Below are 12,415 nucleotides of genomic sequence, written 5' to 3'. Positions count from 1 at the left end.
ATAATAATACTCAAAATATATAATGATGTTCAGATAAAAATGCATCATCCACTACCGTCACAATAGTTACATGAAGCTTGAATATATGACTATGATTATGAGACTATTTTCTTGCCATCAAATGATCAATCTTTTCTGACTTGCAGCATAATAAATAGCTTATTTATTGTCATTTTCTATTCATAGATGCTAAATTAAAGTATGTACCTATTAAAGCCAAAAAACTGAGTCAAGAAAAAACTAAACAGTATAAGTAATAATAATGAATTATTTGGTAAAAAAAAATAATGAATTATTTTTCTTAAAATTAATGTACAAAATATAGAAACAAATATTACACACAAATCAATAGCACGGAGAGACAGAAAATTGAATGAATAATCTCGATAACATAGGATCTTTCATAATCAAATATAAGATTTGTGTCAAACTCGATGACACAACTTCACATGTATTCTTATATCAAGGAACTCATCACCCTCAAGAAGCAAAATATGACTTAGAACATGTCATATGAAAACTTCCAACGAATTAAAAATTCAAAAAAGAATGACGTTGTTGTGTCAAATAACAAACTTAACAATTACAAAACATTTGAGTAAACAAAAAAAATATAAAAATTGTAGCAATAGAAGCATATTGATGAGCCAATTCCTTCACTTAAGTGGTTTTGAACTTGGTCGTCCAAATATTCCTTAATAGATAGATCTCTTTATGCTTTTGCTTTCATATGGAAAGCAAAGAAACTGTTGGGAGAATAGCCTTAACTGTCAATCATGCAATTAAAGCATGTCTGGTAGAATTGTTGTTGAAGCGCTCCAACAATACAAACCACCTTTAATACTTTTCAATAAACCTAACAATAATACTTCCTAAAGTTTTCCAAAACCAAGAATTAGACTTGATGATCTGCAATTTATAAGGCAATCAAATTTTCATGGTTGAGACAATAGGAATGACTTACCATCAACTTGATTAACAATTACAACTAAAGCTTGTGAGGTCGAAGTAGCTGCGTTCTGCACACCGCAACCAAGTATTTTCATTGTTTCCAGAAGCTAGTGATGATATAAACTCAGTTGCATTTGGCTCACAATGCACGATTCACCAAAATATTAAAAAATATGAATCAAACATTGTAAAATCTGAAAGTGAGACCAATGAGTCAAATATATTTAAAATAAACCTCGAATACATGATAAAGTTTTCAACTTACTTTGCTACCAGCTTTAATATGCTAACTGGTTCCTTTACTCTCATCTGAAAGTGAAACCAATGAGTCAAATATATTTAATTTGATGAACAAATGAATCAAATACAAATAAAAAAAGGAAAACAAAGAGATGGTTTTACAACTATATATACAACCATACACATGGATTTGAGCTCAAACAAATTTTGATTCTCAAATTTCTCACTCTCAAAATCGACAACCAGAACAGCAAAAAAAAAAGAAAAAGAGTGAAAAGTGAAATACCTGAAGAGGGAAAAAACATGTCAAAGTATCACTTCTCATCAAAGTCTCACTCTCTACCATCTTCAATATATGATCTCAAATCTCGACATGCCACAATCCCTAAAATAAGAAAAAAACAATAACACATATTTCATAAATAAAAAATGAAACCCGTCAAAGTTAATAAAATTCATAAATCACAATAAAAAAACGAAAAAGATGAAAGAAATTGTGGAGGGACATTTTTGGGGAAATGAGTGGAAGGAGGAGGAAGAAGAAGATAATAGTAAAGGTAGAGTTGAAGTTGAAAGAGAGAATATTGATTTTAATGTGCTATCAGCCTTGGTAATACACAGTCGCACACTATATTCAGTTGAAGATGTAGAGAATAGGCTGCATGGGAATTTGATTAATGGAAAGTAGGTTTAACATTAATTCTATGGAAGATGGAAAAGTTTTTTTTTTTAAACGTGGGGCAATTAGTTGTAGTTTGAGAGAGAAATTTCAAATTCAAACACAGACATATATATATAGCACATGCAGATATGGGCATGGGAAAGAGCTGACGGTGGAAGCTATTAAATGCCATAATAAGATAACCATATGTACATGCATCGGCTGACTTCAAGATCTGTGGGAGGCAAATTTTGAATTTAAAATTAGAGTGATGATTAGGATAAGCACTTGGAAGAATTTAATGCTTGTAGGATGGAGGGAAAATACTAGGTTAAAATTAGGGTTACTAATAGCTTGACCAAACAAACTTTAGTAAGAAAGATATAACTAGATCCCCCACCCGTGCTGACGCACGGGCATTTACAATGTGGATTTAAACATAGTAGAATATAACACAATATATGTACATGTTGATAAATGTTGAAGAAAAAAAGCCAACTTTTCAGTTAGACCAAACAATAATAAAACATATTCCAAAAATATTGGAAATATAATCCAAATACTATCTATAACCTTTCCATTCCATTTCTAAACACAAACAATAGTATCCTTACTATCTATAACCTTTCCATTCCATTTCTAAACATAAACAATAGTATCCTTGCTACAAAGGTTAGATGATCGTAGGAAGAGTGTTGTCTTTAAATAATCCTAGCAACTATAACAATATGATTTTTAGGTACTTTAACATCACTTGATATCAAATTTACAAAACTTAGAAAGATATACTTTTTAAACAGTGGGAATAAAACTAATTATTGAGAGGAACTGTCTTATTTTGCCATTAAAGTGTCTAACAACAATAAATTACTCCTGCTTTCTAAGGACTATCTCCGAGTTTGTTAAACTATACTATTTTGTGTGAAATATAATCACATGTAACTTGAAATCTGTTGAAAGATCTGGTTCAAAGTTGTCAAATTTCAATACAGTTACATGCTACATGTGTTAGAGAATTTAATGGCAAAAGCAATTTTACTACTATGTTATGTATCCCTCCTCTGCCAGTTTCTTTTCCTCTACTGCTGCTAGAAATGAACCAAAAGAAGAATAAACTGGAACGTGAATTTCTGCTGCAAAAGAAGAACATCCTTGTAACAAATAATCACTCTATGACAGTTTCTGCTGCAATTCGTATATTACTTCAATGCCTAAATCACAAAGAAAATAAAAGAATTCATTGAAGAATGTAAAAGGAGTGGAGACAATTTTAAAGCCTAATTCTAAAACAACATTTGTAACCCAAAAAGAACATGAAACGTAAGTCTCAATAGAATAAAAAAAAGAAAAAAGGATGCCCAACAAAATGAAAATAAGTCTTAAGATTCTTAACTAAATAAGAACTCAAACCTCACATAGGTCTTGCCGCTTTTTTATCTTCTCTCGTGGAAATTCCACTTTAGCTTGCCGGTGACAAATGAGATGAGAACCTATTGTGAGTTGAATGTGCAACAAAAAACAATGATTCCCTCTATGCGAAATGGATTTCAAACACTGTCAAAAGTTGAAGCTTATAGACATCCATATTGTTTTTAAATTATTGTCACAATGATTCCCTCTAACAGAAGCTATTTCAATTCTCTTTGCATCTAGAATTGGTATTCAATTACAACTGACATCCATATATCATTCCATAAATTTGGAGTGTCCTTCCAAGCATGATCCTCGCTTGGAGGCTATGGCAGCAGGTACTGTTTTATTAACTTATAATATCAAATTTATTAACTCCACTACCTTGAAAACCCAATTGCTATATTTTGATTCTTCACCAAGTAGTAGCATTTCTTGCCAAAGAAAAGCTCAGATTTAGAATCCAATTTGATAGAACCATTGAGTAAGAAAAATTATGACCTAATAGAAGAGGAATTTAAAATTCAATTGAGTTAAAAACAAAATGTTTCAAAAATATAAGGTGGTAGTAGAGAATTTTAAATGAGAGAAAAAATAGTGAGAAAGGGAGTACCTAAAACTGATACATCATGTACCATGGCAGCCGCAACCTCATAATTCAATCCCATCCCGTTGCCACAAAGTTGTGAACCAATGGCATGCCCTTAAAGAACCAAAAGTTTTAATGAACCTCATAAGTCTCTAAACTTGACATGAAGGCATTCAACCCAATGTTGATGTGTCTCACTTGAACTTGGGTGCCTCAATTACGACATCAAAGGGAGAGGGATGTTTAGAATAAATAAACCAAAGCAAAAGTGTACCTAAAGCAAACAATTCACGTACCTAAAACAAACAATTCACAACTTTGTTAGGCAGAACATCATAGAAGTGATATAAGACTACAGATTAACAAATAATGTGTATATCTTACACTTAAACAATTTGATTATTATGAAATCAATAGGAAACATATTCAATATATCCAATACTTACATTGTTTGGATTGAGCTCACATACATATAAATGGTAATCACTGGGATACAATTCCATTTGTACAATAATAATCAAAATCACATTAGTACAAATTTAAATTAACATATTTATCTATAAATATTCATATCATATGAAAGGATGTTAAACAGAAGAAACAAAACTAACATGAATCAAAAGAAACTGGCCCTTGAAACTAACAATCGATGAATGAGTGATGATTCATATATGTATGAGCACCTCTATTCCATTATAAGCCACCTAATCTTTGTCTTAAATCATATCTCTAACATAAATATTTCAACAGCGTAGCATTACATACATTACATGAGAAAGAGAAAAATCTCAAGGACTAAATCTAACTAATAACTATTAGTGGAAACCATAAAAGAAGCTTCATATGCAAAGAAAGTCCAAATAGGTTCCATGAATGATATGAAAACATAATACGGACCTTTTCTAGTTTAAATCTCTTTCGAAAATGATTGAGATAAAGCAAAAAGCTTAAGGAAAAAATATATAAGTTAATCCACCAAATCTATCAAAATTATTATCAAAAATGTAAAATATTATAAAAAATAATTAGAACTCGGAAGAACAAAAACTCAAACCGCGTAATGACAACAAAGGAAAATAAACAAAAAACTTGTGAGGATGAAGGAAAGGAATATGAGATATACAATATAATCAATGCAAAATAGAACTCAGAAGAACTAAAACTCAAAGGACAAAATGGCAATGAAAGAAACCCAATCGACGTTAAAGGAAAAAGGAAGAAAAACCGGAACTGCAATTCGAAGATAGCCATAGAACAGAACGGCGTTGCCGAAATTATCCGAGGAAGAAGGTTCGAAATGAAAGAGAGACAAATGAAAAAAATGGTTCAATGTTGTGAGTGAGCGAGCATAGAGATGAGGACTAAAATGAGGACTAATCAAAGAAATAAACTAATTCCTATTCTACAATTCAAAAGCAAAATAAACAACTGCTTAGGATGTTTTATTACTCAAAATTGCAAGAACAAATATGATAATGCTGCTCCAACAGAGCCAATACAAAATTTCTTCAATGAATTCCTCATAAAGTGATTCATCTATACAAACATTGGGTATAAAAATGTTATTATTGACATAATAGTCAATATTCCAAAACCATGTCAGCAATGAGATCAGAGATTCATTGAATAATTTGGCTGCACTAATTATTAGTAGCAAACCATGAGCAAATAAAACGAAATTATGAAACAATGAGAAACCCGAAATAATAAAAAATTTCCTGACCGTATGACTTCATTATAGCCAAAAATCAAATCAATAAGATACTTGTATTGTTCAAGAAACTCAAATTTCCCAAAACAAATTATTATGGATTACTCTTAACTCTTTTGTCCATCAACTACTTCTTATGGAGTACATTTAACTCTTTTAAGCATGAACCAAAGTTGATTACTAAATTGACAGAGTTAAAATTTGCAGAAACAACGACGGTATGGAAATAGGACCATTGAAAACAATAAAACACGAAATGATTAGTTCTAAGATCTGAAAAGAAGAAACGAACCTGATTTTACAAAGACAACCCCAGGCTATTTCTCAATCTAAGGAGAAACGTTATCTATAGGATCTGAAACCAAGAAAAAAAATACAAATTAGAAAGAACAGATAAAAAACAGAGAAAAATAAACGATTCAGTTATAAATCAGCAAGAACAAAAAAAAAACTAAGGATAAAAGGGAAGACATGGAAGAAGAGTAAGATGTCATTAACTTTCCGACATTGAAGGAAGAATAAAAGGAAGAAGCGGATGAAACCACCATACGTGCACAACAGCTCGAACCACCGCAACAACCACACCAACACCGGACTTTCAGCACCACTGCAAAAATTGTGCGGTTCTTTTTGCTGATACGATGCCGCAGATGGTGGCGGGCGGGGAAGTCGACAACGGCGAGGATGATGTCGGAATCGAGAGAATCGGTGAAGGGGAGTGGGAGGAGAAAAGGCAAAGGTGAAAGTGGAAAAGACATGGGACAAATTAAAATTTCCTTCATGTATGGTTATGGTTTCATTGGCAGAGAGCGAATGAGAGAGAGAGAATAGCAAGAGGTTGAACATGAATTTTGGAGATGAAAAAGGAAAATAAAGAGCCATGGGTCTCTTCGAATAAGAGAATGAATTGAAGATGAATACCTTGGGAAATGATATGCATTCAATTTGAATTATGTAATGTGATGTGTGCAAGAAAGCACTAAAATTTGATCAAGGGCTGATATGTTAAGTGCGCCTAATGACATAGATCCAACGGTCTGGATTGTTTGGCGCCAAAATAATTAGGATTAGGGTTGACACATTTTTTTAACATTGTTATTAGTATTAGAAATAATAAGATAAGATAAGATAAGTAAGATAAGATAAGATAAAACCTAATGGACTCTAACTTACTAATATAAAGGTCCAATAACTTAAGCTCAATACTAATTATCTAACAGTTATAACCTTGAAAAGACCTCTATGTGTATCTTGGAATTTTAAGTGGTTAAAAGTAAGAGTATTTACTCTAAATTTTTCCCACTTGCATGGAAGTGTTAAGCTAATCAAGTTTGGAAGTGGGAAGAGTAACAATTTGAGCATCATATCCGAAAAGGTATGTTCCAATTCTTAAATTCATGTAAACCCTAAGTTCTTGTTATTTTGTTGCGTAAGGACAAGAAACCGTTTAAGTTTGGGGTTGTGATGAAGGAACATCATATGGTACTTTTGGATATGTTTTTAGTTATTTTCTTTGCATTTGAAGGAAAATAAGAGGTCATTTAAAGGAGATGTCAATGGTTTGAAGAACATTTTGCATTGTTTTTATTCGAGTCATTGTAATTGAAGTTTATTCTAAATCATTCAACTCCATGGGTGTTTTGAGTCCTTTTAGTGCAACTATTTTCCAAACTTTAATTTCGAAGTTTATCAACAACGAAAATTTTTTACTTTATTTGCTGCAGCATTTGGTGCAACTTTTGGTGCAGCGAAGACAGATGAGAAGCAAAAAGCTGAGACAATGAGAGCAACGACAACAAATGATCTTGCCATTTTATTTGTTTATTTATTGTTGTTTGTTGAAGGTGGTTTATTGTTCTGCTTTTTATTTCCCCTTGTGATGAAAAACAATGTGATACTACCAAGTCTTTATATAGGAGCATGCAAGAGCCTTGATCCAATCGTTTGGAGTTTGCTATATTTGGAATGAGAAAGACTTGGTCAGTTCCTTAACGACCTCTAATGGAATCAATCGCAAGTGTTGCCAAAAATTTAGCCTTTGCATGAAATTAGCATTATACTTTATTTCATCACCTTTGTTTGTCAAAAAAATCACCTTTGTGTGTCTATATGTAGATATATATTGTTAAAATGGGGGTAGAAGGAGCTACATCACCCTAAATAGATTAAAATAAAAATAAAAAGTACTTGGAGCACATAAAACATAATCCAATGCAATTGAAACAAACAACAACTCAAAAGCGTGATATAGAAAAACCCTATAATATAAAATGGGGCTGCTAACTTACACCCACCCCAAAACACGAAGGTGCAAGTTAGCAAGCTACATATAAAATAGCCAACTGGGTAACGAGTCCAAACACCAACAATTCACTATGAAAACATCAAAATATATGCCATGATGTCAAACCAACACGGTAACTATAGTAATGCTTGAGAACGCATATGATGATCTAGAAGAGACAAACAATTTTTTGTCGAAAATTCTGGAGATGTCAAACCGCCTAAGGTTGAAGCCAAACCGAATATTGATGGAGCTTCCGTCCATGTTGAAGCTTCATTATATGTTGACTCCGGTGTCGTCTCACTTGATGCCGAAGAAATTGACACGGCTCATTTTTTTTTTTCTTCTGAAGAAGTTAATTGGAAATATAGGTATGATTTGCTTAATTGGGTATGTGGTCAAGCAAATATGGCGCGATTTAATCAAGTATGGAGGAGCCTCACGACAAGGAGAACCCAACACCGTTGGAGGCAAGGTGTGCAATGACCGTCAAGGCTGCAAGCTTGGGCATGGGTGGAATCGGTAAACAGGTAGTGAATCTATCTCTGCATTTTATTCATCACTTGCTCTTGCTTTCTCTTCTTAACTTGCTATATGTAAAATTTTCTCTTCTCTTTATTGCATACATTTTTTTTCACCCTATCTTTTCCTTAATAAATTTTAGTTTTGACCTCCTCCTTAATTAATACTTTAGATGAAATAATGTTACAGCATTTTGTTGATTAAAATTAAGATTGAAACCACCTTTCATCCATGATGGTTTATGCAACTGAAACAACATACACTCATTATACATCATCATATATACCTTTTTTGATCTCTTGCCCTGTTAAAAATTCACTAATTGCATCTCAGCTGAAATCCCTTCTCTGCGTTTAGAGACATTCAATACAAAATGTGTCAAACATATAGTATATGTCAGTTGTAGCAGCGAGTTATTTAACTCATATTAATCATGCGAAACATGTATAACAATTAATCTTCCGTTCAACACTTGAAATCCAAATCAATACATATGCGAAACATGTATAACAATTAATCGTTCCGTTCAACACTATTATTTTTGTTTCTAAATGTGATGGAATTGCACAAGCTTGTTTGAAAACAACATCCTTGAGAGGATATATGCAAGTGTTCTCGGCATCTCGTTTTACATGGAAATGACACATGCTTAAATACTAACCCTGCAAGGAGATATAGAAGAGGGTTGCAGATGGGCAGGTAGTATATATAATCTCCTTTACAAGTTAAATAGATATATTTTATTGAAGCATTAAATTTAATAAATTACTTTTTTTCAATTTATTAATTATGTTTTATTGTCTAGTATATTTAATTATATTTTGTTAGTTTTAATACTATTTCTTGCTTAAAAAATAATATGTTTCTTTGGTGCAGACGAAATGTGTTTGGGAGTCTCACTACGATGCTCAGGTTAAGAAGAATTTTCATTACCGAGCTCAACACCGTTTATCATATATGATGTCAACATTAAGACGAAAACATGTTAAAAAGCCTGAATGGATTCCAAAGTGGATAGGAGTAGATGGTTGGCCTCGCTTATTAGATCATTGGGCTACAGATCCAACATTTCAAAAACATTCACAGATTGGAAAAGTTAACCGAGCTTCAGAGAAGGGAGGTTGCCTGCAGTCAGGTGGTTCTGTAAGTTGTTATACAACCAGTCAACGCATGGTAAACATACATTTAATTCTTAATTTTTATATATTTGTATATATTTAGTTACTCACAAATTCTAACTAACTTTATTTTTTACCACTTATAATTAATTTTATGTTGTGCTAAATTAGAAACACACCCTCGGACGACTTGCATTTATTAATGAATTGCACAAAAAACGGCACAAGAAAAAAATGCACTTGTGAATATGTTGATTCTTGTGCTAAAACCACTCAGTTAAATTTACACTTTAATATTTTTTAATTGTTTGATTTATTCTTTTAGCTGAATTTATGGCATTAGGCAGTGCCCTCCATCCATCCCATATTATAAGCAAAAAATACATAAAAAATACACTTATTAAGAAAACTAAAACATAGTAGTCAATTTGTAACATAGTTTTTTGTGTTATCTTTGAAATAAGTTTTATAGGAAGATATAAAAACAATTTTCATTGGTAGTTGATTATAGAGAAAATGAAAAAGAGAGCAAATTGAATGCACTTTACATTTAATTTTCCTTTGGAAAATATAATTTTTTGAAAAAACATAATTAAATATGATAAAAGTTGGTCTTTTTTGCTTATAATTTAGGACAAAGAAATTGAGTTTTTTTTTGTTTATAATTTGGGACAGAGGGAGTATTCCGTTTGATGTTAGGTGAGCAAATGAGCATGAAGTAACATATATACATTTTCATAACTATATATTCAACTGGCTAATTTTACTCACTTATTGACCAGCTGCCACCGGGCTATTACAGTTTGGTATAGTGAAAGAAAATACTTACTTTATGTTAATCTGTTGTAGTTAGGTTCATACTATTCTCATTATTATTATATGAGACATTTAGTAATTATATATTTGAAGCCTTATAATTTCCTTTGTTTTTCTCGAAATAATATGGTTTGATTAAGTAAAAAAAAGTTGTTTGCTTGGTACATATTCTTTAACACAAAATTCGACATCAATATTACATATTTGTTTAGTTTCCAACTTTTATGTTACTTTTTATCTAACCTTGGGTAAAAATTAAGAACACTGAGTACACTTTGATATTGGTGAAAAACTGAAAATTGAGTTTGATAGAGTTCAAAGGATTTTGACGTGCGTTTGGCCATTCAAACGGCCAACCAAACATATACTAAGAAGTTATTTTTCTTATCAATTGTAATTTGAATTAACAAGTGTTATTATCTACGTATATAGAAGAGGTTTGATGAGAGAACTAAAGAGGTATTATCTCAATCAGATGGCTCATCTCTAACGGGTACAAAGCATTTACTTGATCATTCTACTACACAAACCATTTGGAAGGAAACAGTCGAACATGAAAGAAGTGACAAATATTGTGGTGCTGAAACCATGTCCTCCAACTTGATACACAATAGATGTATTTATGAACGATCTATTGATGGAGAAGGCGGTTCTCGTAACGTGGAGATGACCCCTGAAATGGTGACACTAATACAACAATTGAGTCAGCAGATGCAGACTCAAAATCAAGTGGAGCTTGAACAAGCGAGGACTCAGAGTCGAAAAGAGCTTGAAGAGATGAGGACTCAAGTATGGAGGAGCCTCTCAACACCGTCCTTGAAGGCAAGGTGTGCAATGCTGCCACTTTGAGCATGGGTGGAATCGGTAAACAAGGTAGTCGGCATACCTTGTTGTAATTACTTTTTGTTACGCATTGTCAGCTTAAGGAGCTCAATACCTTGTGTTTGTTCGTTGTTTTCTTTTTTGTTATAAACACCTTCGATTATTAGTTTAATATAATATAAATTCTACACCTTTTATTTACCTGTGTTTATTGGTTCCTAGTATGTGATACTCCAATAATATAACTTTGTTTGTGTATATTTCCGTAGGAAGAAATTATTAATATTCTGTAAGTATTTGAGTAGTATATTTCTGTTTGTTAGGAAAAAAGCTTATCGTATTGTACTGCCAAATTCATCTAGTAAGAATCCTATCTGTGTAAACTATTGAAAAATATTGCTTGATTGAACTTGAATTTAAAATACTTGAATCTAAATGCTGAAATGATTTGTTCAATAGTTATGTACAGGGTTGAAGGAACCACTCTCAAATGTTTACGAATTAGCCTTAGAATCAGCTGACTAAGGAAACTATATATATCAAATCAAATCACTTTTTCTACTAATTCGAACAATATCATAACACTTTCTTACAATTATTTGTTGTGTCATTTTGGAACTACTATTTAGTGATTTCTTCAAGTTTCTATAGATATGATTCATGAATATTTTGGAGAATGGATAAAAGGGTTCATTTATGTATTGAGTGTAGCAAGATAAATTATTGTATACATATTTTTATCTACATATTCGGTGGATGTATGATTTTAAGCATTGTTTTTCCCCACCGTGGGTTCTAAAATTCGGCACTTTTGATACATTCAAACGTTGGGCCATGGTAAAATTTCAGTCCTTACTAATGACCTCATTTTAAAATCCAAATCCATGCTAAACTATACTCCATTCTCATTATAAATATAAGAAAAAAATGTTAAACAAAATTGATATATTTGGTTAAATTTTTTAATGGAATACAATAACTTTGTTCAACTTTTATTTATTTATTTTATATTTTGAGGCCATAATAATATCTACATTGAATTTGCTTTATTGACCGTTTGTTATACGTTTGTCATGCGTTCATCCACCATTATATCTAAACACTTTATAATTCTATGTACATATTCAACATCTTATTTTCTCTTTATCTTTCTCTTCCTACCACATAACTTATCTATAAAATTGGAACGATACAAAGAAGATTATCATGGCCCCTGCGCAAGGATGACACGCACAAATCGAGAAATGGTCAAAAAAATATTCTCTACCGAGGACATCTCTTGTTCGGCAGG

General features: G+C 31.9%; 1 pseudogene; it reads left to right on the top strand.

The window, feature by feature from the left end:
* Nucleotides 1–12,266: 12,266 nt before the first annotated feature.
* On the top strand, nucleotides 12,267–12,383 carry LOC112419568 (uncharacterized; annotated as a pseudogene).
* The last annotated feature ends 32 nt before the right edge of the window (nucleotides 12,384–12,415 follow it).

The sequence above is a fragment of the Medicago truncatula genome, chromosome 2 (genome assembly GCF_003473485.1).
Source record: "Medicago truncatula cultivar Jemalong A17 chromosome 2, MtrunA17r5.0-ANR, whole genome shotgun sequence".
NCBI lineage: Eukaryota > Viridiplantae > Streptophyta > Magnoliopsida > Fabales > Fabaceae > Medicago > Medicago truncatula.
The sequence above is the reverse complement of the archived record's forward strand: the minus strand, read 5'-3'. Positions and strand labels throughout refer to the sequence as shown.